General features: G+C 48.5%; 1 pseudogene; it reads right to left on the bottom strand.

Annotated features, from left to right (window-relative positions):
• Positions 1-2,082: 2,082 nt before the first annotated feature.
• LOC142047556 (butyrophilin-like protein 9) overlaps positions 2,083-22,737 on the bottom strand; it is a 174,233-nt pseudogene continuing 153,578 nt past the window's right edge.

Below are 22,737 nucleotides of genomic sequence, written 5' to 3'. Positions count from 1 at the left end.
GGTAGCACATAGACACTGACTGGGTGGGGGCCCCGTTGTGCTGGGTGCTGTACAAACAGATAGCAAAGAACAGCTCGTGCCCCACAGAGCTTGTGTAAACTTTGGTTGGAATAAAGTTTACTTTACAGCTTCAATACAATTTTTTTTTAGGAAAAGCACATGAAGAGCTACAATTTAGTGGTTTTGAGGATTTTCAGGAAGGAATGCATAGGGTTAACCTTTGTACAATTAAATTTAAAAGGAATGAACTTGATTTAAAATATCATAATGGTAAAAATAATAGCTTAATTTTTACTACATAACAAGGCCATTTTATAATTTACATATAATATTTCAATTATATAAATATAAAGAAAAAATAAATATAAACAGGTTAGTATTAACGAACAGCGAGAAGAAACTTAGAGTTCTGAAAACTCAGATTGCGTTCATATGAGTTTGTTAGAGTCTGTTTATTAACTTTATATAGTTTGCTCAGTGAAATATACTATACATTTTCTTCCTCTTGCTTACGGAAGTTTTTAAGTGGAATTCATGGAGACTATATGTCATCTGTTGGACTGTGGAATTACTTAATTAATACTAATCAATTAGCTAAGTACATAAAGGAAAAACCCAGTTACAAACAAATACAAAACCTGAGAATGGCCAAATATAGCGGATTGTTTCTTTAACATTACATTGCAATAAGATGAGAGTTGGTGAACCAGACTGGTTAAGACAATTTGACTAAAATTCGATAACATTTAAGATACGCAGTTATAATGAAAGAAGTTAGTTTCTCACCCACCCATGCTTTTTTTGTATGTGTAACTAACACAGCTGGTGAATCTGTTGGAAAGTTAATAGCACTAACCTGCTGCACAGCAATTCAGTGCTAGATGAAAACGACTTTCTTTTTGCTCCTGTGGCTGAACTTCTCCCAGCCCAGGAAGATCACATGGTTTTTGTAAAGCAGCTGCCCTGACTACTTCCTATCAGTGAAGTTTATGTGTCCAGCCTATGGAGCCTGCCCAAAACTACTACCCCAGTTTCAAAACTTGTGGGTGTGCAATGCTAATTGTGCATCTGCCTAGCAATAATGCCCCAGACACAACTTATTTCACTCCCCCATTTGCTTTAGCTCTTTTACAGCGATATCTCCCTGTTAGGCGTGTGGGTTACACTCCCAGTCTGACATCAGAATCGCAAGGCTCCACTGGAGACAGTCGAATACCCAGCTCAGGTATGGAATAGCGAAGCAGGAACAGAGACCTCGTTCCTTGGCTCCTCATCCAGCACCTGTCCACTGAGTCCTGACTGATTTTGCCATTATTATTTATATAACAGGACCCTCCGAAGACCCCAGCTAAGGTCAGGGCCCCTTTGCACTGGGTGCTGCACAGACACTAAGGGCTGGTCTGCAGGGGGAAATTGACCAGTTTTCCCAGACAGCCCCTGCCTGGAAGGGTTCCCAATTTAAGGGGGGGATTTTCAGAAGCACTTGAGGAACTTAGGAGCACCAGGCAATGGGCATGAAGCACAGGCACACACTTGTGCTCCTAAATCCCTTTAAGACTATGAAAATTCTCCCCTTAGACAAAGCAGGATTATTGTCCCCAGTTCACAGATGGGGAGCTGACACCCAGGGAGATGAAGCGACAGGCCCAAGGACTCTATAGCAGAGCTGGGACTTGAATCCCAGTCTCCTGGAAGTGTCACCTTGGTGCCTTAACCATGAGCCCAGCCTTACCCCCAAATCATACAGCCAATCAGGAGGGATTATTTGTACAGAAGGAAGTTGCTGGGCTGGGCTGTCTAGCTGGGACAGTTCATGGCAGGGCTAGGATCTGACAGAGCTCAGTGTGGCCCTGGCCTGGCTGGGAGTGAGCTGAGCTCTGCAGTCTGCAGGGCAGAATGACTGACAGCATCCCAACAGGGAAAGGGAGGGGGACTGAAGGAGGCTGCAGGAGTTACCTGGGCAAAGACTGTTACCGCAGGGGCCTATTGTGCAGCACTGACCAATGGTGTCTCCTCAACACCCCACTCAGAGCTGGGCACTGGTATCTCCCCTGCTCACAGCTGGTCAATGGGGATCCCTTATTATCTCCCCCAAACAATCGTTATGCTCCCCCCATGCGTATCCCCCAGCCCTGCAGGCTTGGGCAGGCCCCATTTCTCCAGCACGAAGGTGATGAAGGGCGCAGACACCAGGAGCAGCAGGACCAGGGCACAGCGGACAGCCCAGATGATGAGGGACATGTCCAGCCCTGCAACATGGAAAGGGACACAGTGACAGTCATGTGGGACTGCAGTGCCTGCACTAAACAAAGAACAGCTCCTGTGTAACGGGGACCCCTTGTGAGCTCCTAGAGGCCTGGACCTAAGGGTGGATTGTGCTGCAGGGGGGCACGTTCCCCTGACGGAAGGCTTGTGATGGAGGCTTGTGGGGAGGCTTGTGAGGTAAATAAGATGAAATTCAATAAGGACAATTGCAAAGTACTCCACCTAGGAAGGAACAATCAGTTGCACACATACAAAATGGGAAATGGCTGCCTAGGAAGTAGTACTGCAGACAGCAATCTAGGAGTCATGGTGGACCACAAGCTAAATATGAGTCAACAGTGTAATGCTGCTTCAAAAAAAAGGGTTGTATTAGCAGGAGTGTTGTAAGCAAGACACACAGAGTAATTTTTCCACTCTACTCCATGCTGATTAGACCTCAGCTGGAGTATTGTGTCCAGTTCTGGGCACCACATTTCAGGAAAGATGTGGACAAATTGGAGAAAATCCAGAGAACAGCAATAAAAATGATTGAAGGTCTAGAAAATATGACCCATTAGGGAACATTGAAAGAATTGGGTTTGTTTAGTCTGGAAAAGAGAAGATTGAGAAAGGACATGATAACAGTTTTGAAGTACCTGAAAGGTTGTTACAAGAAGGAGGGAGAAAAATTATTCTCCTTAACCTCTGAAGATAGGACAAGAAGCAACAGGCTTAAACTGCAGCAAGGGAGGTTTAGGTTGAACACTAGGAAAAAGTGTGGTCAACCACTGCAATACCTTGCATAGGGAGGTTGTGGAATCTCCATCATTGGAGACTTTTAAAAGCAAGTTAGACAAACACCTGTCAGGAATGGCCTAGATGGTGCTGGTGTTGTCTTAATGCAGGGGACTGGACTAGATGACCTCTCGAGGTCCCTTCCAGTTCTATGATTCCATATATCATTAGTATTGCTTTGGCAGGAGTCACTAGGTGGTGCTGTTACACAAAGCCTGACTCCATCTTTTCCTTGTCATGAGATGAGGACACACAGCCTTTGCAGACATACACCATACTTTGGTTTGCTGATGTATATGCTTTGCGGGCAGCTGGGGCAAACAGTCATATTAGGGCTGTGCTAAGGTCAATTCCTTGGGCTTGGTTGCTCCAGGTGCTGGGCTGAGATTCGTGAATGAGGCCCCCCACGTGTTGTTTGTGACACCTCTGTTCCAAGGCTGGAGCTCAGAGCATACATTTAATTACATGGAGAGACAGAACTCGTGAGTCCAGGCGTGATGATGCATCTGGTGCCTTCTGAGTGGAGAGGGAGGAAATAAATCAATGACTGCAGGTTTAGCAGAGTGGGTCAGTGAACTCCAGTTTAAATTTGCCCATCAGAAGGGTGTAGGATTCTCCCTTTCAAAGAGCCATTTTCCTGCCTGCAAAGACATTTCAAGGCTCAGCAATGCTGGTTAAAGCCTGGTAGAGCTGCAGGGAAAGAGAACTCCACATTGGATGAGCCTATTGTGTGTTTCCTCTACTTCCACTGTTATGGCGATCACGCTCAGACTGGGGGTTGCCCAGCCCAGGACCCACCTTTCTCTAAATAGAGCCCCCAGAATAAAGAAATTATTCAGAATCATTTACCTTGGGAGGAGGAACCCCCGACACTGCCGCTGCTGGAGTCATCACCGAGGCAATAAATACACAAGAGATCAGAGAGGAGCATGGCCCCACTCTAGGCCCATATGCTGCCCTAACACAGCTACACCATGGGCAATACCTGGCTGGTGGCTGTGCTGCTGAAAGGGTCCTGGGGTTTGAGTGGGTCACAAACTGAATCTGAGTCAGCAGTGCGAGGTAGGTGTGAAAAGGGCTAACGTTATATGTTAGACACAGGAGGTCATTGTCCCACTCAGCTCCGCACTGATGAGGCCTCAGCTGGAGTACAGGGTCCAGTTCTGAGTGTGACACTTTAGGAAAGTTGTGGACAAATTGGAGAGGGTGCAAAGAAGAGCAACAAAAATGATGAAAGATTTTTAGAGACCCTGACCTAGGAAGAAAGTTTAAAAACACTGAGCATGTTTAGTCTTGAGAAAAAAAGCCTGAGGAGAGACCTGATAGTCCCCAAATACATGTAGCACTGTTATACAGAAGACGAGGATCAATTGTTCTCAGTGCCCTCTGAAGGTAGGACAAGAAGTAATGGGCTTAATCTGCAGCAGGGGAGGTTTAGGTTCAATAGTAGGAAAAACTTTCTAACAATAAGGGAAATTAAGCTCTGGAATAGGCTTCCAAGACAGTTTGTGGAATCCCCATTGTCAGAGGTTATTAAGACCAGCTTGGACAAACTCCTTGTCAGGGATGGGGGCTGGACTTGATGACATCTTAAGGTCCTTTCCAGCCCAACATTTCTAGGATGTTCCCATCTCCCAGCTACCAGGGCTGAGCCGTCTGAGTTGAGATGGGTGAAATACAGGGAAGGGGTTGGAAGGAGGGAGGTGTTCCCTGTGACAAACTTTGAACAAAGATGTTTTATTAGAAATTTTTGATTTCAGGTTTTGAAAATGGATGAATTTTAGCATTTGGATTTTCAGGGGTTTTCATGTAATTGTTCTCACTGTGCCATTCTCACTGTGGGGAGAGCCTGGCTGGGATGGGCCTGAAAACACAAAGCAAGTGTCAGAGACATCAGCTGGGAAATAGGCTGAGTGGGTTTCATTGATCTCACAGAGTGTCCCACCACCTGCTGGGCCTGGACCCTGGGCTGAATCCTGCCTCCCTTCCCCATCCCAACCCCCTGGGCAGCCAGGACAGAATTAGACTCATCTCCCCCCCCTGCAAGGGATACTGAGGGAGCCAGACACTGCGGGACTAGAAAGCAACTGGCTGCTGCTCAGCAACTCTCTCCACACACAGTCCCACTGCTCCATGAAGCTGCGTGGGGTGGGAACTCAGGTGGAGCGAACAGCTCCCTGAGCATCTGCACAGTCCCTTGTGCAGATACCTCTTCCCCCTCCCAGCAGTGAGCTCTCCCCAGGCTGACCCCAAGCTTGCAGCCCAGTGAGGTGGGGGAGTGTCATATGTGTGACATTCTCCAGAGGAGCCTGGTGCTGAGTCCCAGGAGCCGTGGATCTGGAGCCACCCTCACGGAGCTCAGGACAGTGATTGACTCCTACCAGGCTCAGACCAGGTGCTGGAATCCATCTTAAACCTGGAGCTTTTCCATTTAGAAGGAGGGGTGGGGACCCAGAGAGACAAAAGATTCCCTCTGTGTGCCAAAGATATATGAAAGGGGAGGGGGGCAAAACAAAGGGGGCTGTAGTCATGAGAAATCCCCTAGCCACTGCCTGAGCTGGAACAAGAGCTGCACTGGGGGAAGGATTGGGCCCAGACTAGGAAGGCATCCAGTCTGTGAAAGAAACTTATTGGAATATCTCTGAGGGTGAGATTTACCTGCATTTAGTTTCCTATTGTATTAGGCTTAGACTTTCGTGTTTTTGTTTTATTTTGCTTGGTAATTTACTTTGTTCTGTCTGTCATTACTTGGAACCACTTAAATCCTACTTCTTATATTTAATAAAACCACTTTTTACTTATTAATTAACCCAGAGAAAGTTTTAATTCCTGGGGGAGCAAACAGCTGTGCATATCTCAGTGTTATAGAGGGTCAACAAATTATGAGTTTTCACTGTATACCCTTTATAAAGAGTAAAACAGATTTATTTGGGGTTTGGATCTCATTGGGGTCTGGGTTTTAGAGACAGGAGCACTTCTTAGCTGTTTTCAGATGAGCCTGCAGCTTGTGTGGGATGTGGTTCAGGCCTGGATCTGTATTTGTAGCAGGCTAGTGAGTCTGGCACAACCAGGCAGGGCTAAGATCTGACAGAGGTAGTCCCAGCACATCAAGAGGCAGTTTCCAAGGGGTGTTCTGTGACAACCCATCACAGAGATAATCCCTGATAACAACAGGCTGGTGGTTATTATCCCTGCACTGGGGCCCTGGGGAATCTGCCATCTTCCTCCTGACCTTTGCTCTACATGAGGTCCCTGCAGCCTCCAAGAGGTTAACTGGCATTGACCTTGATGGGCTGTGAGAGCTTCTCCCCTCCAGCTGGGAGGATTCTGTGATCCCTGGGAGGAGCCTCAAACTGCTGATCTGGCAGCAGACACAGATCGGGGGAAGTATGTGCAGCCCTGGCGGTTAGTGATATGCACCAACATGCAGGAGCCCTGGAATTTGCAAAGCATCTAACCTTGATGGAAGACCTCAGTCTGGATCCCCATACAGCTCTGACATTCTCAGCCCTTCTGTCAAAGGCTAATTCCTTTTCTGTGTTACTAACAGCCCTTTGGAGCATCAGAACTAACCATTCCAGGTATAATTTGGGGATGGACATGCAGATGGTTGGAGCTAAAATTTGAGATCTGGTTTGGCTACAAAGCATGGAAACGTGAACCTAAGTCAGGTCTCTGCTCATCTCCATGTTCTGGGAAGTGGCCAGAAGGCCCTGCACTCCAGCAGTTATCTATAGAAAGCGTCTGGCCCCATCCTGTTTCATCAGAACATGTGATTGGCATTGGATTGTCAAAGGCCAGGTGACACCTGGCTGTCTAACCAGGCATGAGAGCAGGTAACCCTGTGTCTGCTGCAGGGAGCTCACAGTGCTGCCGTGGGACTGGGGGGACTTTAATGGGACTCTGATTTCCGCCCAAACTCTTCATTCAACTTTTCCCTGCAATGTTTGTGCATCTGGATCTGCTCAGCACCATGTGTGGCTGGGAACCTCTGCCCAGGGCTCTTTAAGGGAAAGTGGATGAACTTACCAGGCAACTGATGCAGCTTGTGACATTTTGGGGAAAGAGGAAAAATAGACCATTATGGGTTAAGCGTATGCTGTTCCATGCACAGTGACATGGGGCTGTTCCAAACTTGGGGTATGTCTACACTGCAGCTGGGAGTGAGTTTCCCAGATTGGGCAGGCAGACAAGTGCTAGCTCTGCTCAAACCAGGGTGCTAAAAGTAGCCGGGTAGCTAGTGGTAGCACATGCAATGGTTTGTGCTAGCCACTCAAGTATACACCTGCTCAGTTACCCCTGCTACCCCAGCCACACTGCTATTGTTAGAGCACTATTTTTTTGAGGGGGTTAAAAGTAACAATTGAAAAAACGTAAAAAAAATGAACATTTTCATTTTTTCACATGATTTTTTGAAAATATTTCACATTTTGGTTTCCCCCTCTCTCCTTTTTTTCTATTTTCCAACCAAAAACGGGGGGAAATGGGGAAAAATTAGAAAAACAAATATTTTTCACAACAGAATTTGAAAAAGTGATTTAGAAATAATTTCAAAACATATTTACCCTTTTTCACATTGCTGTCTTCTGGGCACTGCTTCTAATAGGTAACCTCCAACCGTTGTCCACTGACCATCTACTATACATCTTAGAACTCACAATCAACCCCAAATATCTGAGCTCCCCCAAGCATCCCCTGTCCAGCTCCTCTGCAGAGCTGACTCCATCCCGGGGTGAAATGTGCCCATCCACCATCCCAGGAAAATTCACTTCTGCATTTTTGCAAAGTTGATCTGCAAAACTGCTCTGCCTTGTACTCCTGACAGATTTCCATTGAGGCCCTCTGCTGTTCGCCTTCCCACAGAGGTGTTAACATCTATTCTCAAGACTTTCTTTCTTTCCTACGTTTCTTTAGCCTTTTGCCCAGGTTCCCCCACTTGCCTAGATATACGGATTCCAGCTCCCACATGCTCAGAGCTCACTTCTGGATGCTCTTTCTCATCTGCCTTGTGTTCTTCCCCATCTGGCAGTGCCCTGGTGCCCATCTCTTAAGAGGGACAGCAAACTCTTAGAAGCATAGAATGAGGATGGGGGTGTCAGTCAGAGCAGGACATGCAGAAGTGGCTGGAGCTGGTTGTGGAGCACAGGGCAGGTGGACACTAAGCAAGTCAGGAACCCGCACAGTCATGTGGTAGGTGTTCTCTTAGTGTGAAATTCACCCTTGTGTACAGAGTCCTGAATGAGGCCCAGACCCCATCTGTGTTCCCTGTAAATCCAGAGGGAATTTCCCCATAAGGGAGCTGGATCCTTCTCACCAGGGACCGGAGACCAGGGTGGAGACAAAAGATTCAGGCTCATGCAACATCCCAGGCTCCCCAATCAACCAGTGAGCTTTCACCCTGGCCCAGCTGTGCCTTTAGCCAGATGTTATCTCAGTCTCTAGGCACTGAGATGGGACAGAGTTGTGCGTGTTTCCTCTGTGATATGTTTAGACTCAAACAAGCAAACGAGGCCCCTTTGGTTCTCAATCTTGCAGCCCTAAATAAAGACACTGTGTGGTCAGAATGGAGAAGGGTGGTGGTGTAGTGCAGGAAATGGGGAGCGGTGATGAATATCAGACCTGAGGAGGGGACAGAGCAGCTCAGAGGAAGGTTACAGCATCTCTGCTGCCTCACCCCTGCAGACCCCAGGAGGCCTGAGAGCATGGAGAGGGTCTGACTGGGGCATTCAACCCTTTGGAGCAGACGGGCAGATCAGAGCAGAGATGGGACGGTGCTTCACTTTTGCTGAAGTCAGACAGGCAGGACTGGTGCTAGAGTTTTTTGCGCCCTAGGCGCAAGGCCATTTTGCCACCTCGCGCACCGCTCCCGCGGCTCCGGTGGAGCTGCCGCAGCCATTTCTGCGGAGGGTCTGTTGGTCTGCGGCTCCGGTGGAGCTGCCGCAGCCGTGCCTATGGGAGGTCCACTGAGCCGCGGACCAACGGACCCTCCGTAGAAATGGCTGCGGCAGCTCCATTGGAGCCGCCTGCCGCCCCCCCCCCCCCCAGCAAAATGCCACCCCTGAAAATCCTGGCGCCCTAGGCGATAGCCTAGTTCGCCTCAGTGGAAACGCTGGCCCTGCAGACAGGGCAGAGGGTGCAGGTGGGAGCAGAGAGTGACTGCAGATTGTTCTCTCCTGACCCTGGCAGGGACAGATGCAACTGGGCTTTTTCCATCCTGATTGGTTTCCCACACCACCCTGATGATCCTGTTTCTGTGCCTCTTCCTGCCTGGTGAGTGTGCAGGAATCCTGTGCTAATTCATAGCAGGCTGGGAGGAAACAGAATCGAGTGTAGCCCCTGGCCCAGACTGTCAGCAAATGCTTTTTGATCTTAAAGGAGGGGTCTCTCAAATCACATTTTCAGGCTTTTCTCCCAAACACAAGGGTTATAATTATTTTTTTTTAATGAAAGCTGAGTTTCTCACTAACTCCCCTGACTCTCAGACCTGGGGATTTACATAGAATATGAAATGCTGTGAGACTCACACTATAATTGTGAGACACACGTGCCAAGTTTCTAATCAGCCGGGGGGTTGCTCCCTTCTGGATCTGCCCAGACCTCACCCCCACCCTGCTTCTTTCCACCCCCATCCAGCCTCTTCCCGCTCCTGCCCCTTCATGCCCCCTCCCCAGAGCACGCTGCTCCCTTATTCCTCTCCCTCCCCCCAGCGCTTCCCAATGCCGCAAAATAGCTGATCTGTGTCAGTCAGTAGGCACTGGGAGGGAGGGGAAAATACTGGTGTGTGGGGCCTGCCAGCAGGCATGAGACACTTGGGGGAGAGAAAGGCGTTGATGGGGGCTGTCAGTTAGTGCCTGTGTTAGGAGAATTGGGGACACGGCTCCCAGGGGCAGTCAGCGGGGCTGGTGGAGGAGAGAGCTGGGCTAGGCCATGGTGACAGGGCTCTACATCAATGTGATGATGAACTGAGGCCATGTCACTCAGTTTCCATCTCTCTTTCTCTCTTCCTGTGCCCCCAATGAATCATATCCACTTCTCTGATCACATTGTGTCACTGCCTCCAGTTGTGTCTCCACTGAGGAATCAAAGGTAGGAGGAAATTGTTCCCTCTCCCATTGAGTTTTCTTTCTGGGGTATCTTCTCCCTGCCTCACAGAAGAGCTGGTGGTATCTTCAGCATCTAGGCTGAGCTCAGCTCTCCTGAGACGGGAGGTTTCAGTCTGTTTTCTCTGGAGGAATTTTTGAAAAGCCCAGGGTAGGACAAACTCCCTGGTTGGGATGGGATCTGGGATCAGGAAAAGATGCTTTAAGGAAGGGGTTTGCCAGCAGCGTGTTCCCATTGAATTCACCAGCAGCGGAGAGAGCACATTTCAAAGTTGGCCCTGGGTGTATGAAAGAGATCGGGGCTGGTGGGTCACAAAGCGACAGCAACTGACCCAGCCAGTTCCCTAGAACCGGGTCTGTTCTTCTGGGGTGGGGCTGGGAGTGGCCGGGTCTGGCTGGGAACTGAGGGTCTCCTGTTCCTCCAGCTGCAATGGGTAACACCCAATGTTAGCTTCATCAGCTGCAGCTGGTTTAGCGCAAGGCTCAACGCGTCCACACACAGACTTGCCCCGAAACACCCACAGACGGTTCCCATGCAGCAGGTGTGATTTCGGTGCAGGTCTGAGCATGGGGCGGCCATAGCTGGGGAGAACTGGGAAGCAGGAGCTCCTGTAGGGATTGAGAGCAAGGAGTATGTGTGAACAACACTATGGGCAGCATGGCCCAGGGGGACCAGCTCATTGCGTCCCAGGCTGCCCCCAGTGCCGGGGGAGCTACTAAGTGCTGCTGGCTCACTGTGTGCCCATCACCCAGTTGGGGGCTCTGAGGGACCCTTCCCCCACTCACCACACACAGAGACCCTGTAGGGACCCCTCAGCCAGTCTGTAAGGGTCACTCCCCATTGATCTGCAGGCAGAATCTGCCACTCAGTTTCCCTCAGACTCCTGTTCTGTCTCTTCTGCAGCCCACTGAGCCAGCTGTAGCCCTTTTGAGGGACATGGGGCCCAGATGCTTGTTCTAAACCCTGCCTGGCCCATGATGGCCTTATGGCCCCAGAGCTCAAAGCCGATTCTTCAGGTGCACAATGCCCCAAGAGGAACTCCAGGAAATCTACACAGCCCCAGTCCAGATGAGCATGATAGGGAGAGGGGAGCAGCCAGGGAGTCCATGGGGTGACCAGCTGCACACAGAGCAGGAAAGGTGCATGGGGAGGATAAAGGCAGTTTCTAAGCTCTGCCAGTGTCTGGCCCCACCTGGCTTCCCAGTGCAGTGACTCTTCCAATAAAGCTTGAAGGGGCAGGGGACAGGGAGGACACGACACACAGAGCATCAGTACAGGAGCCCCTCCCAGACACTAGCTGTGCCCTGCCTGCCTCCTGCAACCCTCCCACCTATACAGCTCTAAGCAGCTGCCTCTCCCCAAACATTCCCTCCCTCCCTCCTCCTGCCATATGACCAGCCTTGGCCCCCAAACACCCCACTCTGCCCTCCTGGGACGTGGGAGCTGGTTAGCAGACAGGGTGAGAAGTAAAGGGGCCAGGGACATGAAGTTAAATTTTCACACTGTGTGAAGATTTTACAATTGAGCCTTAACAATGAATGTTCAAATTTCCAGCACTGACACATTGTGAGCAGATGTGGGCAAAAATCCAGTTTTATTTGAAAAATATGCAAAGAAACTGAGTGTGAGCTGAATGGAGATGTAAAGTCCTAGCAGGAGAACCAGTCCTGGGGAGAAATCTACTCACAGCCGGATCTCTGAAAACAGAGAGAAAACACACAGCATCACTGACACTCCCTGTCCTTGTAACTCTCCTCAACGAACGAGTCCAGCGCAGCACCAGCAACACTCCTGAAGACCATATTGAATGTAAGAGCTTTTGGAAAGTGTTGGAGTTACTGGAGTCAGGTAAACATGAGAGAGAAATGCGGGGACTGGGAGTAAATGTGTTAATTGGTGGGGGATGAACAGATCCCAGATCAGACCTTCTGGTCAGCCAAGAGTTAGAACAACAAACTGCCTGTGATCAAAGTGAATGAGGAGAAAGAGTTCTTGGGGCATCAGGGTTCGTGCATCTGAATCCCTGAGGTTCCTTTGTCCCACCCTTTGCCTGTAATCCCCAGTCCTGCGTTGCCATGGGTTAGGGGACTAAGCCAAAGTGTTATGACTTCATGGAAAGGGCACATCCTGGGGAAAGCTCCCATTGAAAAGTGTCCTACCCCCTTCACTGGGAGCTGGGTCTGTCCAGTGCTAACCAGTCCTTCCAGCCCTGTGCAAATGTGGACTAGGGTATAACAGCACAGCAATGAGTCCCAACAGAGTGTAGCTTAGTGCCCAATAGGAGATACCCATTGGCTGTATTGTGAGATCTAAGGCTGAAGGCTGAGATATGTCCAAGGGGGATTGCAGTGGGGCAGTCGATCTGCTCCAGTCAGAAAAGCGTTAAAAGCAGCCGAGGGAGGCTGGCTGGGTAGTCAGCCACAGATGTGGCTGCACCCAATTAGGGCACATCTGGCTCTGATAAAAGGGAAGGCTGAGAGAGGTAAAGGAGACTCTTGCTCCAGCTGGGGAACAGAGAGGCCCAGGCTGCCTGGAAGGACAAGCAGGGTACCTGAGACAGAGCAGTGCAGGAGAAGGCCAGGCAGAGCTGGGGAATTCTGGCCTAGCGAGTCACCAGGCTGAGGCCTTGCTACAGGCCAGGGGAGGTACTAGGGCTGCAGGGAGGCAGCTGGGGCTATAAAGGCAGAAGGTCCAACCCCCTTGCCAGTGATTAGGGGCCATTACAGAGTGTGGTTTGCCCCTAATAGAAGGCAATAGATGACTGGCATTAGCCACTGAGGCAAGGTGAGTATAGGGGGTAGGAGTTAGGGGAGACCCAGAGAATGGGGGCACTGCTGTGGGGCCGCACCCCAAGGTAAGGGGCACCAGGGTCTGGGAGGGACATGGGACCAGAGGTGGTGGAGACAACAGGGCAGGTAACATAGGGGGAGGGGATATTTTTGTGCCAGGGTGTGTTAGGTTGAATGTATAAATAGAGAAAACACTTGTTTAAAAAAACACTAAATGTGTAAAGTGCTTAGAGGCGCTGAGGAGGAGTTCGTGTCCCAGACCAGATGGAGATTTTGTCCCCTAGGACGCACAACCTGCTGGGCCTGTTCCAACAAAATTAACCCAACAAATCACTAAATCCTCAACAGAAAGAATGAGGACTACTTGTGGAACCTTAGAGACTAACAATTTTATTTGAGCGTAAACTTTCATGGGCTAAAGGGCACTTCATCAGATGCATGCAGTAGAAAATACAGTAAGAAAATATATGTGTGTGTGTGTGTGTGTGTGTATATACATGCACACAAAGAACATGAAAAAATGGGGGTGGCCATACCAACTCTTAACAAGACCAATAGATTAAGATGAGCTATTATCAGCAGGAGAAAAAAACTTGTAGTGATAATCAGGATGGCCCATTTCAAACAGTTGACAAGAAGGTGTGAGTAACAGAGTGTGTGTGTGTGTGTGTGTGTATATATCTTCCTACTGTATTTTCCACTGCATGCATCTGATGAAGTGGGCTCATTCTTTCTGCTGATACAGACTAACATGGCTACCACTCTGAAACCTAAATCCACAACCTAGTTTGAGAATAGGGTTTGGGGGGGGGAGGTTCTGTGAAACACTTTGATACAAATAAACTTTTCTTTAGTTTTTCTCAATATTTTCTATGGGAAATTTCAACTTTTCAGTAAAATATCAAAAAATGAAATAGTTCAACTGAAAAAGGAAATATTTTGATTTAAAATGGTGCAAGAGTGCCTTGTGGGAGTTGTAGTTCAGGTGCCTCCTGCTCCTGGTCTCCTCTTTGAGCCAGGCTCTCTGGCTCTCCCAGGACGCACCACCTTCTTCCCTCTTGGTGAAGGTAGGCAGTTCATCATGGGAGTCCCTGGCTGTGGTGCATCATGGGAAATGAAATCCAGCCAGGCAGCCCTGCCTTTGCAGGAGGATATCAACACAAGGCCATTGAACTACAAGTCCCATGCAGCAGCTTGGTGGTATTTTGAATCAGAATATTTCTGGGTTTGACCAAAATATTTCCGTATTGGTACACTCGTTTATTCAGAGCTGACTCTGTTTCTGACAAAATAGCTCCGATGAACATCCAGACAATTTCTATTGAACACCTTCAGTAGCCATATAAATCCTTCTGTTCCTGTATCCCCTAGCAACCCTGCTCAGGGTCAGGCTCCATTTGCTCAGGGCTGCCCATGGGGGAGCCTTGCCCTGGCTAGAGGAGAGGTGGGAGCAGTGGGGTTATAATTCATGTTCAGTGAGGTGCCATCCCTTAAGGGCATTTACATCCAGGTGACTGTGTGTAACTATCATTCTCTCCCCAGATGCCTTAATAAAGTGGCTGAGATGCTCCAGGGTGAGTTGCAGCTTTTACTGACAAAGTGAAGTGATAGAAAAGAGTGATTGGTTTGCCTGTTCCAGCTCGGCAGTGACCCATGGGCTTAGAACGTGGATTTAGTCAGGATTCCCAGGCTTCAGGTTGTGTCTGTTACCACATCTCACTGCTGGGGCCTCAGATAACAGAGAAGTTGGCTGCCTCCCATAGCTGCTGTTAGCCTGGAGAGTCAGGCCCTGCCCGCCATGTACAGACACACATCCAGGTAAGAGGAAAACATCCTTCCCAAACTCCACATCACAGCAATAGGGGAGATTCCTCCATGGCCTGAATATCTATCTGGCTACAGAGAGGCTTGCCCCTACCAGCCTCTGCAGTCAGATAAACAACCAAGGCAGAGATGTTCAAGGTTAAATGTTCCTACTAAAACTCCTGGGAACTGGACATTCAAAGCCCCTAGGTGGGTTTGAAAACCTCCTTCGAAATGTTACCTATCTGTGAATTGGCTCTTGTGAGACAGATCCTATAATTGAAACTCCAGCACCACCATAGGCCTCCCACAGGGGAAGGAAGAGAGGCAAGGGATGAAATCCTGGGAGGTTCCCATTGACTTCAGTGCTGGGCAGGATTTCCCCCAATCGGTTTGCATGTGACTTAGGTGTCAGTGGGGCGTGCACAGGCTCACACTGCTAGCAGAAGCTGTGCAGTGGTGCACACACCCTTGGTACCACATTAGTGGCAGGGAAAGCTGCTAACACAGAGCTTCCTTCCCCCTTTGCTTCCTTATGATAATTATTTATCAAAAGGTTATTAGTGTAACCCTTCTGCCAGGTGGAGTGAGCTGCAACAAGGGTCAAGTTCAATTTCTAGGGAGTCATTTTCAATAATACAACACAGAACCAGCTCGAGCCCCTTTGGACAATTACACACCACCCTTGGGTGCCTCTAAGAGGCAAAACATCCCCTCTCGCAGCACTGAGTCTGAGTGTATTGTGACAGATCCAGGCCGGTTGGGTACAGTAGAGCAGTAGAAGGCACTGGATAAGCAGTTTTCTGTTCCCTGAATAGCCAAAATAAAAACTACTCCAGGCTGATGTGGACACCTGACTGCAATTAAGGCCCCATTCATTTTTTAAAAGCTCTCCCTCCAGTCAGTGTCAGAGAGAGGAGCCAGAAGAGAGGAAGTGCTGCTGGAGGACTGGGTAATAAAAACACCGACAAGCCATAGGGAAGGGAGCCCTGAGGTATGGGTGAAGGAGGTGTTGAGGGGGTGGGGGCTCAGGGAAGTGTAGTGAAGGGAAAGCTGCTAACAGATGCTGCCACCAAGGTCCCTGGGCTGGAACCTGCAGTAGAGGGAGGACCCGGGGTCTCCCCAACTAAGGTGGCCAGACAGCAAGTGTGAAAAATCGGGACGAGGGGTAAAAAGATCCTATATAAGAAAAAGCCCCAAATATCAGGACTGTCCCTATAAAATTGAGACATCTGGTCACCCTACCCCCAACCCTCCCCGATGCGCTACAGAGACATGCCCTGAGAGTAACCTGTTCCTACTAAGCCCGAGGAGTCATAAGAGACTATGAGAGTTCTTCCACCCATGCCCTTGCTGGCCTATGAAGAAAGTGGCTTGGTAGGCCTTGCCTCTAGAGAGAAGGGCTACGCTGAGGGTCACAGTGACCCTCTGAGGCTAGCACAATTGCCTAGAAGTGATGGACTCACAGAGCTTTGTCACAGTAGAAAAGAAATTTTTTAATGAAAAGCGGGGGAGTAACTTGGGAAAATGCTGCAAGCAGGACTCATAAACATAAAACCATGAGCAAAACACCTGTCCTAGGGTACGTTGGGCAGTGTCTTTTGCCTCAGGTTCTTGAGTCCAACAACCAAAAGTTCCTTTAATGTGCCCCTCCCTTCACCACACTCCACTCACAGTGGTTGTCCTTGGTCAGAGAAGACCCAGAGTTCAGAGATGCAGGTGTGTGAGTTCACCTCCTGTAATAAGGGGGAGGGATAGCTCAGTGGTTTGAGCATTGGCCTGCTAAACTCAGAGTTGTGAGTTCAATCTTTGAGGGGGCCATTTAGGGAACTGGGGTAAAAATCTGTCTGGGGATTGGTCCTGCTTTGAGTAGGGGGTTGGACTAGATGGCCTCGTGAGGTCTCTTCTAACCTTAATCTTCTATGATTCTTATAGAGGGTGGGAGGAAAGCACCTTTCTTGCTCCACCATCTGGGCACTTGCTCTGGTGCTGCTCACTGCTCCACCAACTACCTGACTCCATTGGCCACCTGCTCACTGCTCCACCAGACATCATCAATGTGCATTGCCATCTGCTTCTCTACTGTGATCTCTGCAGGTCTGTCTCTTGACCCTCTACCCATCTCTCAGTGATGATTGTCAGCGCTTAGAAAAGGAACCTCGCTGCTGAAGCAGGCTTGGCAGAAAAGCTGTCCCACGACAGATGATTTCAGATCTAGTGAATCACTGATCCTCTAGGGGGAGGGATAGCTCAGTGGTTTGAGCATTGCCCTGCTAAACTCAGGGTTGTAAGGTCCATCCTTGAGGGGGTGTGATGGTATTCTAGCCCCACTCTGAACCTTAGAGTCCAAAAATGGAGTACCAGCATTAATTCCTCTAAGCTTAATTACCAGCTTAGATCTGATAGGCTGCCACCAACCAGGTCTTCCAGTGCCTGGTACACTCTGATCCCCCAAAACCTTCCCTGGGGACCCCAAGACCCAAACTCCTTGAGTCTCACAACAAAGGGGAATAAACTATAATTCCCCTTCTTCCTCCAGAACTTTTCCACCCTGGGTACACTAGGAGATCACCGTGATTCAAACTCCTTGAATCACAATACAGAGAAGAATGTCCCTTCCCCCTCCTTTTTCTTTTTCCTTCTCCCACCAATTCCCTGGTGAGTACAAACTCATCCTTTGCCTATCAAGGGAAAAAATCAATCAGGTCTAAAAAAGAAAAGCTTTTAATAAAGAAAAGAAAAAAGTAAAAAATTATCTCGGTAAAATTCAAGATGGAAATATACAGGGTCTTTTAGCTTATAGACACTGGGAATACCCTCCCAGGCTAAGTATACAAATACAAATTAGAATCCTTCAGCAAAATACACGTTTGCAAATACAGAAAACAATCAAAAGACTAAAACCGCCTTTCTACTTAATACTCGCTATTCTGAACATATAGGTACGTCTGGTCCCTCTCAGATTCCAGAGAGAACACCCAAAGAAAACACACACACAAAAAAAGACTTCCCTCCACCGAGATTTTAAAGTATCTTGTCTCCTGATTGGTCCTCTGGTCAGGTGTTCCAGGTTCACTGTTTGTAACCCTTTATAGGTAAAAGAGACATTAACCCTTAACCATCTGTTTATGACAGGGGGCCATTTAGGGAACTGGACTAAAAATCTGTCTGGGGATTGGTCCTGCTCTGAGTGGGGAGTTGGACTAGATGACCTCCTGAGGTCCCTTCCAACCCTGATATTCTATGAACAAAGCAACTGACTCTAATGGAGCCTTGATTAGCTCCATCTTTGAACACTGGGGAGGGGTATATCAAACCATGTCTAGCACTCTTGGGCAGAGTACCCCACCTACCAGGCAGGGGTGACTCCATGTGCTCTCCTTCTTCATGGTGAGTTCAGTTAGTTGAGGGTGACCCCTCAGTCAGGGCAAGATGAGCACAGTTCTGCCACCCTTTACTCAGACAATCAGGATAACAACATTTCATCCCCCCTGCATTCAGTACTGCAGTGATTTGTAACCAAACACCAGGCAAAGTTGTTTCCTTGACAACAGGGCTCTGTCTGCTCAGACCTGGATAGGGTGGGTGTGTTCATATAAATACAATCTGGTTCTGAAACCTTTTCCTTTCCCCAGCTCATCACTAGCTGCCAGGGGAAAGCTCATTCAGACCTGCTTACATTGCCAGTGAGTGATAACCTGGGTTTATTCCCTATCCTCTTATACTGCAAGGGAGGAATTTGGGTCACTGAAGTTCTGTCCTTTTATTATTATTTTTAATATGTAACATTTTATCGAGCATTTAAAGCAGTGTCACAAAGTGAAGAGCTGTGCGCTGCTATCATGGCGGGATGCTGGTCTCCTCGGAGTTAAGGCTGAAGTTAACATCCTGTTATCAGCCTGATTTTCTCACACACCTTCACCTTCTACAAACCAGCCCTGCGGCTATCAAAGTTTCATTCTCAATTCTCATCACTGAGGAAATTTTGTCTTGAAAGCTTGAGCCAAACACTAGAAAGGATCTGAGAGAGAGAGAATCTCCTTCACTTTCCAGAGATTTTCCTAGTATTATGCTGGCTGCTCTTATACTAACCAACACTGATTTATCACTTTGAACTTTTAGTAAATGACTCTAGGACAGGGTACTACTTACAGAGATATTGATGACTTATTTTAAATGAATTCAGACGTTGATTGAACCCTCTCAAAATTGTATGTATTGGTCCCCCTTTTGACCTATGCAACTGGCCAACATTTGGAGTCTTGTGGGTTGTTCTGTTGAGAGGAGAATGTGATGACAGAGTCAGGTATGTTGGTTGATGCAACCCCAATTATTTATAATGACTCAACAGAATGCTGTTTCCCAGCCACTCTCCAGCAAAAAATTGCATAGAACTGTTATAAATGTCGCCCTTAATAACATCAGTGATTCAAATATGAAACTGGATGGACAAAACTACACTGTCTGCAGCACAGAAGAATCCTTATTTCAGATAATAACACCCCATCACAGGGAGAACCTGGCACTGCCTCAATGGGGCTGGCATGGAGAGAGGAAGAAGGGATCCTCTGCCCAGCTGGCAGGTGGCAGGACAAGTCCCAGCTGTCCTAACTGGAGGGAAGAAAAGACCAGACCAAGGCTGCAGAGATGGGGTGGGGTTTATGTAGGAATTGGGGCCATTGGTGTTTCCCAGTCTATATGTTCATTGTCACTGAGCCAGGACCGGCGCTAGTGTTTTTAGCACCCTAGGCGCATGCCATTTCGCCACCCCGCGCGCTGGTCCCACAGCTCTGGTGGACCTGCCGCAGTCGTGCCTGCGGAGAGAGTCTGCTGGTCCGCGGCTCCAGTGGAGCTGCCACAGCCGTGCCCGCGGTAGGTCCACCGGAGACGTGGGAGCAGTGGGCCGTCTCCAGGAATGCCTGCGGCAGCTCCACTGCAGCCGCAGGACCAGGGGACCCTCTGCAGGCACGACTGCGGCAGGTCAACCGGAGCCTGCCCCCCCTCCCCCAGCAAAATGCCGCCCCCCAATAATCCTGGCGCCCTAGGCAATTGCCTAGGCCACCTAAATGGAAGCGCCGGCCCTGCATGGAGCCCTGATGTATGTTCAGCAGTGCTGTCAGACAGACATTTCTGGCTTCATTTCTCAGGCTTTAGACTGTTTTGGCAGAAAAGTATCACTGTGTTTCATCTTAAAGCATCCACCACCCCAGAGGCAGGAGACACTGATATATGCGAACATTGCTGTGCAGCGGGACAGATGTCATTAATGCTCCACTTGCTGAAATGCAGGACTCATCAGTATGCAGCTGCATCACAGAACCACAGCTGGACAATGCACAGCACCCAAAGTGCTGTAGGACATTGGAATATTCTTTGTGTGAATGCAGCCTGTTTTCCTTTTGGAAAAAAATGTTTTTTTTTCTGAATAAAATTGGGAAAAATGTGTAGTTTCTGTGACTCTGTTAAATGCCTTGTTGGTTTGTAGGGACATTATAAAATTTAAATATCAACCACTAAGTATTTGTCACAAACTATGGCTTCATGAAACTGTGTTTGTTCCCCTCAGCCAGACACTGCGGCCGTGACGTTGCAAGAGAAGATCATGAGAGCATTTATCTCCCTGGAAAGCAGTGACTGCGTGAAGCTATTACGTTGCTGTAGTGTGTGTGATCCATGTACCTCTGGAGGCTGACTAGCAGAAGGTCTGGGGTACACAAGGGTTACAAGGCTCCCCTAGGTCTGGGATTTACATTTAGGAGAAGAACATAAGAGTGGCCATACTGAGTCAAACCAATGGTCCATCTAGCCCAATATCCTGTCTTCCAACAGTGGCCAATGCCAGGGACCTTAGAGGGAGTGAACAGAACAGGCAATCATCAAGTGATCCATCCCTTGTTGTCCATTCCCTGCTTCTGGCAATCAGAGTATGGACTTGCATCCCTGGCCATCCTGGCTAATAGCCATTGATGGACCTATTTTCCAGGAAGTTTTCTAGTTCTTTTTTTGAACTCTGTTATAGTTTTCACCTTCACGGCATCCCCTGGCAAGGAGTTCCACAGGTTGACTGTGTGTTGTGTGAAGAAATACTTCCCTATGTTTGTTTTAAACCTGCTGCCTATTAATGGCATTGGATGACCCCCTGGCTCTTGAGTTATGTGAAGGTGTAAAATAACACTTCCTTATTCACTTTCTCAACATCAATCCCAATTTCGTAGACTTCGATTACATCCCTTCTTAGTCGTCTCTTTTCCAAGCTGAAAAGTTCCAGTCATTTTAATCTCTCTTTATATGGACGCTGCTCCGAACCCCTAATCATTTTTGTTGCCCTTTTCTGTCTAATAAACCTTTTTTTTTTTTTTTTTTGAGATGGGGTTACCAGAATTGCATACAGCATGGATTCATATAGTGGCATTGTAATATTTTCTGTCTTATTATCTATCTCTTTCCTAACTGTCCCTAACATTTTTTTTAACATTTATGACTCCAGCTGTACATCAAACAGATGTTTTCAGAGCATTATCTATGACGACCCTGAGATCTCTTCCTAGCAGCTAACTTAGACCCCATCATTTTATTTGTGTAGTTGAGATATGTTTTCTGATGTGCATTTCTTTGAATTTATCAAAATTGAATTTCATCTGCCATTTTGTTGCCCAGTCACCCAGTTCTGAGTGATCCTTTTGTAGCTCTTCACAATCTGCCTAGGACTTAACTATCTTTGAGTAGTTTTGTATCATCTGCCAATTTTGCCACCTCACTGTTCATCCCTTTTTCCAGATCATTTATGAATATGTTGAATAGGACTGGGCCCAGTATAGACCCCTTGGGCAAACCACTATTTACCTCTCTCCATTCTGAAAACTGACCATTTATACCTACCCTTTGTTTCCCATTTTTTAACCAGTTACCAATCCATAAGAGCACTTTCCTTCTTATTGTGTGGCCTCTTACTTTGCATAAGAGCCTTTGATGAGGGACCTTGTCAAAGACTTTCTGAAAATCTAAATACACTATATCCACTGGATCCCGCTTGTCCACATGCTTGCTGACCCCCTCGAAGAATTCTAGAAGATTGGTGAGGCATGATTTCCCTTTACTAAAACCATGTTAACTATTCCCCAACAAACTGTGTTCATCTATGTGTCTGATAATTCAGTTCTTTACTATAGTTTCAGCCAGTTTGCCCAATACCGAAGTCAAGCTGTAGCTGCCAGGGTCACCTCTGGAGCCCTTTTTAAAAATTGGCATCACATTAGCTATGCTCCAGTCATTTGGTACAGAAGCTGATTTAAATGATAGGTTATAGACTACAGTTGGTAGTCCTGCAATTTCACATTTGAGTTCTTTCAGAACTCTTGGATGGATACCATCTGGTCCTGATTATTTACTACATTTGAAAGTGGACAGGCCTGGCCCCCTGCCCCTCCTCTTCCCCCTAAGGTCCCACACCTGGTCAGACCAGAAGCCAGAAGCTGGAGCCCAGCCCAAGTAAGAGCAGACTCGCCACCTGCCCAGGGTCAGGGGGCCTGAGAGTAGCCCCTGCCTCACGTTCCCGCCCCCAAACCACCTGCCCAGGGTAGATGGAGAGTCCAGAGCTCCCCACAGCTGCCCTGGCAGCTCTTACCATGGACTGGATGTGGCTCTTCAGCCCCTGAAACCCCCTGCCCCCAGGCCAAGCCAGAAGCTGGAGCAAGGTCAGTGTAAGAGCCACGTGGGCTGCTGTGGGGAGCCATGGACCGTCCATCTGCCCTGGGCAGGGGAACTAGGGATGGGGACATGGGCCAGGAGCTGCTCTCAGGTCCCATGGGCAGGTGGAGGGGCCAGGGGCTGGGCCTCAGGGGAAGAGGAGGGGGAGGGGCGTGGCCATGGAGGGGTTGGGACCTCATGGCTCCCCCTCTTTTAGGAAGAATCCATCCCCCTGGCCTGAAGAGGAAGGAGCCAGTGCTCACCACTGCCAAAGGAAAGGCTGCCTAGCAACAACAGTGGGATTCCAACCCACCCATGC

The sequence above is a fragment of the Chelonoidis abingdonii genome, chromosome 11, assembly GCF_003597395.2.
Source record: "Chelonoidis abingdonii isolate Lonesome George chromosome 11, CheloAbing_2.0, whole genome shotgun sequence".
NCBI classification, from domain to species: Eukaryota; Metazoa; Chordata; order Testudines; family Testudinidae; genus Chelonoidis; species Chelonoidis abingdonii.
This window is presented reverse-complemented; position numbering and strand designations above follow the sequence as displayed.